Raw genomic sequence first — 6,644 nt, 5'->3', positions numbered from 1 at the left:
TCCACAGAGCAAGGGTCCACACAATGCACCCACCACGTACACTCCCGCCGGAGGCCTCCTTCGAGAGCTTGTAAGAGTGAAAAACACATTAGACCCAATCCTATAGAGGAATGATCAAAAGGGTCCTCTGGACTCTAGTTACTTACAGATAAGTGGATGAGTCTCATTCAGTACGTTGACAAAGATCTCCTCCTTTGTTGATAAAGAGTCTTTTGCTTCCTTGATCCGCAACTCAAATGATGTACCAATATATGGTGACGGGTTGAGTCAAGGTTATGATGGAATCCTACTCTCTAAATATTTTCTTATTAAGAAGATAGAGCGATTTCAATTATCTATGTATTAAAGGCATCCCAGCTTAATGATTTGCCATTAAGTTAATAGCTGGAGGATCCTTGAATGCGGAAGTTCATTCCTCAATCCACTCTATTGAATATCAATGATAAGGGTGGATTGGAGGATGAACTCTGAGAGAAAGGGCTTTGGGTATATGATCTAAGGTAAAACACTCAAAAGCACTCTCTTCTTTCTCTACTAGCAACAATAGACAAGCTCTCTTTATATAGGCAAAAGGTTCCAACGGATATAAAACGATTACATTTATGATAGAGTTCGATATTATCGAGTAGGGTCAATATCATCGAGCATATACTCTCGATAGCATCGACTGACCGCTCGATGAACCAAACTCAAATGTCATACGTTTTTGAAACCTTTTACCAGCTGGTCGAGGGAATCGATACAAGCATCGATGTCATCAGATTTCGAACTCCGATATTATTGATACTAGGATCGATTCCTCAACACATGAAAATGAGAAAGACTTGTTATGAAATATTTCAGGTTTACAAGAATGATCAAGGGACCTTCGAGATCATCGAAATTTGAATGTCGATGATATCGATAGAGTGTCGAGGCATTGATAAATCTAAAGGATTTTCGTTTAAGCTTGCTGGACAATTTCTGTCCCTGTTCGATGCCATCGAAACCTTACCGATATCATCGATATTTGAATATCGATTCTATCGAGTGTCCCTCGATCTCAAATAATCAATCCTGAAATAATTGTTGGAGAACTTAGGCGCCCATGACCGATAACATCGAGAGCCTTCCGATATCATCGAGATTTGAACTTCGATGGTATCGAGAACGACTTCGATATATTGATGCACATGTGATTTTCTTAAGTAAAAACAGGGGCCCCGAATATCTGCCTGTTGATATTATCGAGCTACGTTCGATGGGCTCGAGATTCAAATATCGATGATATCGATATGTATATCGATACATATTCTGTCTAGATAAGTATGTGGTTACTGAATAATTTTGTCCTTATTCCGATAGAATCGATTCGTTCATCGAGGACATCGACAGCATAAGTCAAGCATATCGAGATGTGTATTGATACAATTGACAGAGCAGGAAAACTTGAAAATTTTTTGATTTTTTAAAAAGTTTTCTCACTAATAAACCCTATAATGTTCTAATTTGTTTTAAAGGTTTTATATACCTAGTGTTTTAGGACATGCGATGTGAGGCTTAAATTTACCTAAGGCGACCTTGCACACATCCCGGTTGAGGCAGACGCTTGAATTGATTTTCCTATAAGGCTTTGCAGTCTGTCTGACTCAACACTCACGCTAATTGACAAACCAGGGCACTTTCATAGTCATCCTCTAACTTCGCCCATAACTTAGCCACAGTTTTCGCCCTCATGACGTTGTAGAGAACCTTATCCGCGAGACATAAACGGATCGATGATAAAGCCTTCTTATCAAGAGTATTTTAATCATCATCAGTCATAATAGACTTTCGCTCCTCAAGAGCACCATCTTCGCCTTGCATGATTAAGGAACTCATCATCTAGATCTTCCATAACTCAAAATTATTTTTCCCTAAGTACTTCTCAATCTCATACCTAGTGCTTCCCATTATTACTAATCCTGCGGATTCAGATATGTGCCCTAATAATTGCTCTGATACCACTTATTAGGATTTTGGCCTACGGAATCACACAGATCTAGATCTAGGATAGCAATCCAATGACACTAAGCACACACAAGAGAACACGCATATTTGACGTGGAAAACCCTTTCGGAAAAAAACCACGGTACAAAGCGACAAAAATCCACTATGAAATAGAAATTACAAGAAAGAGGACTTACCCAATTCGAATAACCTCGAATCTCACCCTTGCTACACCCTTTAGAAACCCTAAAACCTTTTTAGGAACCCTTGGAACCTGATTAGAAAACTTTAAAATCCCTTAGAATAGCCATAGGGACCCCTATTTATAGTTTAGAAAACTTTCCTTTCGCACCCTTACGAAACCGCCTCAAATTTACGCAGTCCGCACCAAATCCACGCAAGAATCTGTGTAACCTCGACTAGTCGAGCCGAGGCCTTGACTGGTCGAGGGACTCCCTTGACCGGTTGAGCCATCCCCTCAACCGGTCGAGTGCCCCGGACACTCAAATAAGTAGCATGCTAGAATTTGAGTCGAGTGGTAATCGACCGGTCAAGTGGACCCTCGACCAGTCGAGCAACCCCAAACATTGAAGACTTTTAAAAGCCTGACAACACCCATTTGAGGAAAGAGAGAGAGAATACCATCTCTCTCTCTCTCTCTCTCTCTCTCTCTCTCTCTCTCTCTCTCTCTCTCTCTTATATATATATATATATATATATATATATATATATATATATATATATATATATATATGTCCTTTTTACTTTTTGGGCAAGTAAAGGAATGGTAGATGTTTGGTACAAATGCCCATATTTATCCTGTGAAGAATTGCATGGTCCTGATGCATCAACGCTTGAATAGTACCTCATATGCACCCACTTAAACAAATGGTGTGCATGGTTCAGTGATCTAGATTGATCTTCCAACAAGACCTAAGGTAGCCACCACGGATGGAGAATGCAGGGAACAAGCCCGTTGGGCCAGCCTAGCCCATTGACATCTCTATTAAATATGGACCTTCACATAGTCAATGCACTTGAATGAATGGATTAGATGATACAGCCATGTCATTGTTTGACACATGCAAAATGATATTGATTGGTAACCCTCCTGATGCTAGAATCATTAATAAACATTTAAAATAATATAATATTTCTATTAAAATTAACTAAATACAATCTAGAGTTGACCCAGACTATTTTTAATTGGGTCCAAGATGGTGGACCACAGACCCGATTAGACCCACCCTTTTTTACCGGGTCCAAATGGCAGATCCGAACCCAAACTATTGATAAACAGCTCTGAGAAAATAGACCCAGATTGTTGAAATTGGGTGGGGTCCATCAAGTACCAGTTGAGGATTTCTGGCCTAAGCCCAACCCAACGTGAGCCTGACCCCAACCAGACTGGAGTTGGGGTTAGAGATGTTCATTTCGGGTTTGGGCCCATCCAAGGTTCATCCAAAGTTACGAATCTAGAAGGGTAGGCTGATCCGAATGTAGAATTTAGATCGTTGATTTAACTATTCATGGTTTGTGAGTTGTGAAGGCTGGTTGCATATGACCGTCATAATAATGCAGTCAAAGTCAAACACTTCTAGATTTTATTTTTATTTTTTATTTTCAAATTTCGTTGGGGAGATATTAGATACTCTGCTTGAGTACAATAGTTGCTACACAGGCACTTGAAAATGGTACCAATGGCATATATTAAATCAAATTAAACCGACTCAATGGTGGAATCCACTGTCTCTATGTTACAGTCAAAACCTCATATTCACTAAACAACCTAATCCCTGATGTGTGGACACTCGCTTGTTGAGTAGGACCATAATATATTTTTCAATTTTAACCGTCTAATAAATGTCCACCAATCTGATAGTCAAATAATTTTAGCTGCCTGATAGGCATAATTTGAACGGTTTAGATTAAATTATTTGCATGACACGTGTACAATCATTAAATAATAACTATCAAAGCTTTTATTAATTCCACGTGATACATCATCCACTTTAAAAACAAAGGAACGCGGATCTCAGCCAACTTAAAAATCGGATATTTCTATGCAAGCTTCAAATATTATTATTTTCGTTGTATTTGAATTTTTTTGCTCGAATCTGGTTCGTGGATGGTTCTGATGACTTCTTTTGTGGACGCGATCTGATCGAACCAAAATCATCAGGACGCAGAAATGGCAAGGAAAGGGAAGGATCCTTGGCTCACACAGACACGTTTATCATACGTGTGTGAGTTACGGATCATTGATCAAGTTGGGTCCATCTTAGAGAAAAACTGCCTTAAAAAATCAGATGACAAAGAACCATCAATCGTTCTCTATTAACCACCAGCATGTGAACTCATGATTTCCAGCTGATGAACGTCTCGGATTCCCCACATATATTTCAATTTGGCACGTGCAACGCGAAGCCCTTTCTCAATCTCACTCGCGAGTCAAGTCCCAGTCACGACAGAGCTGGTGACGCGTTTTCATCCCAACGGTCAGCAGCGGGACACCTTCCATACCGAGTGGTGGCGTGTGCGGCCATATTGGAGGTAAAAGTACGAGAATGCCCTCATGACTTTTTCCTTTTTATGTTTTGTTTTTCACCATCAAGAAAGCCCTCATGAGAGTAGAAATATTCACATGAAAATGTTTAAGGTGAACTGTCATACATACCATCTTTTAGTCTCAATTGAGGGATATTTGATGAAACCAAAGGCCATCCTTAGTTTAGGGCCATGATTATTTTATCTTGAACCACTGATGAGTGGTCAGGATTTTGGGTGGGTCTTGTTTAACCTTTAGGATGTGCATTGATAATTAAGTCATGACCCTAACTTCACAAATGACAAAGATGTTTGCCAAAAGAGAATTTGAGTGTGATTTGGATGAAATCATTTGTCAGGTACATTCTATCTTTTCAACCAAACAAGTGTGAGGGGCAGTAGCCAATTCGGTACAACCACCTACCAACCATTTCACCCTCAAATTAATTACAAGTTTTCATAATCGGAATTGATATAAGCACTCACTCTCATTGCTGTATATACCCTTCTCTATTTTATTTTTTAAAGATTTTTTTCTTTAAAAAAAATATATATAGAAGATTAAGATACACATCAAATCAGAATCTACAGTGTATGAACCCTGTTTTTCATTTATCTTTAGGTAATAATACAACTTTATATTAAGGTGGCTACAAAACACAGTAACAGTAAGCTTGGTCATACTTTTGGAAACGCAGGGGGGATGGGATATTTCAGCCCTCGAAATGAGAGCACTTTCCCCACCACCGACTCTGCGGGAGATATTGAGTGGATGGTTGAAAATACATCCCTCTCTCATTTATTGTTGTCCTCAAAAGGGGTCGGGACGCGGATTGGGTTCAACCCCTGCTCGACAGGGACATCCTGGGACCACCATGATGTATGATGGGTTTTATCTACACTGTCAATCTATTCTGACATATTATTTTAGGGTACAGGCCTGGAAATAAAATTAAAAAATAAAATAAAAATAAAAACCTGACATTCTTAACAAACTTTTTCAAAGACCGTATTTTGCTCTACCCAACTAGGCAAGTAAAAAAGAAAGAGTTACTCAGTATACAAGCGACAAGAAATTGGAGACTTATCATATGTTGAGGGATATGGAAATTAAGCCGTTCAATTTGATGGACCCACTTTAGATAGATCCTAGACCTTAAACTCCATTTAGCTTAACAATTCCAACCTATATATGATTCATGATAGGTTGGACATGGATTACTTTTCTTTTGATCCATCCAATATATGTCATCTAATCCAATATTTAGGTAAAAGTCAAAGGTGAATTGTTATATGATTCATTTAATATGGCATACACAGATTGAACTGTCCAATTTAAGCTAAGCATGTTGATGTTGCCAAATTGTGTTATTTATCTAACATGATGAGGATTATCCATCAAGAAATCCTAACCATTCAATAATCGGCTATCAAATGGATCGTTAAACATAAAAATATTAGATGGTTCGTTCAACTTTGAAGCGGTTTAAAAAATTTAGGTGGTCGGCATTATCATCTTCTTTATTTTTTTTACATACACTCAACAGTTTGTATCTAAATCATATACAACTATACTATGTCAACTGAAGAGTTACCACCATTTTTAAGATGATGTGATACTAACAAATCCTTCAAGGAAAGGAGTTCTAAATGTCCATATTAAATAATAATTACATACATGGGGCCCACTTGATGTATTCAGAATATCCAACATGTTTATCAGATGAGTGACCCCAAGTCAGGCTGTTACTAAAAGTCATCCACATTTAAAAAAAAGTTGGACCACTAAATTGCAATGGCTAAGGCATCATTACCAATCTGTCAAGGGATAGCCAAAACCAAAGAGATCACCTGGCTAAAAAATCAGGCCAATCCACTCATCACCAGCTTCATGGAGGAAACAAAGATGTTTCAAAATCATCCAATTAGGGATATGTGGCCCAGTGAAAGTAGTGGAGTGTGCCCACTTGTTTATCCATATTTAAATCCCCACCCTTTTAAGGGCCTGTTTGGCGAGTGATATTAAGTTGTATTAAATGGGATTGCACTACTAATCCCAATTTGTGGAGAGATATAGCCAGCTAATGCCTTGAAATAAGAGTAAGAGAAACTTACACAATGATGGATTC

Source organism: Magnolia sinica, chromosome 14, assembly GCF_029962835.1.
Source record: "Magnolia sinica isolate HGM2019 chromosome 14, MsV1, whole genome shotgun sequence".
NCBI classification, from domain to species: domain Eukaryota; kingdom Viridiplantae; phylum Streptophyta; class Magnoliopsida; order Magnoliales; family Magnoliaceae; genus Magnolia; species Magnolia sinica.
The sequence above is the reverse complement of the archived record's forward strand: the minus strand, read 5'-3'. Positions refer to the sequence as shown.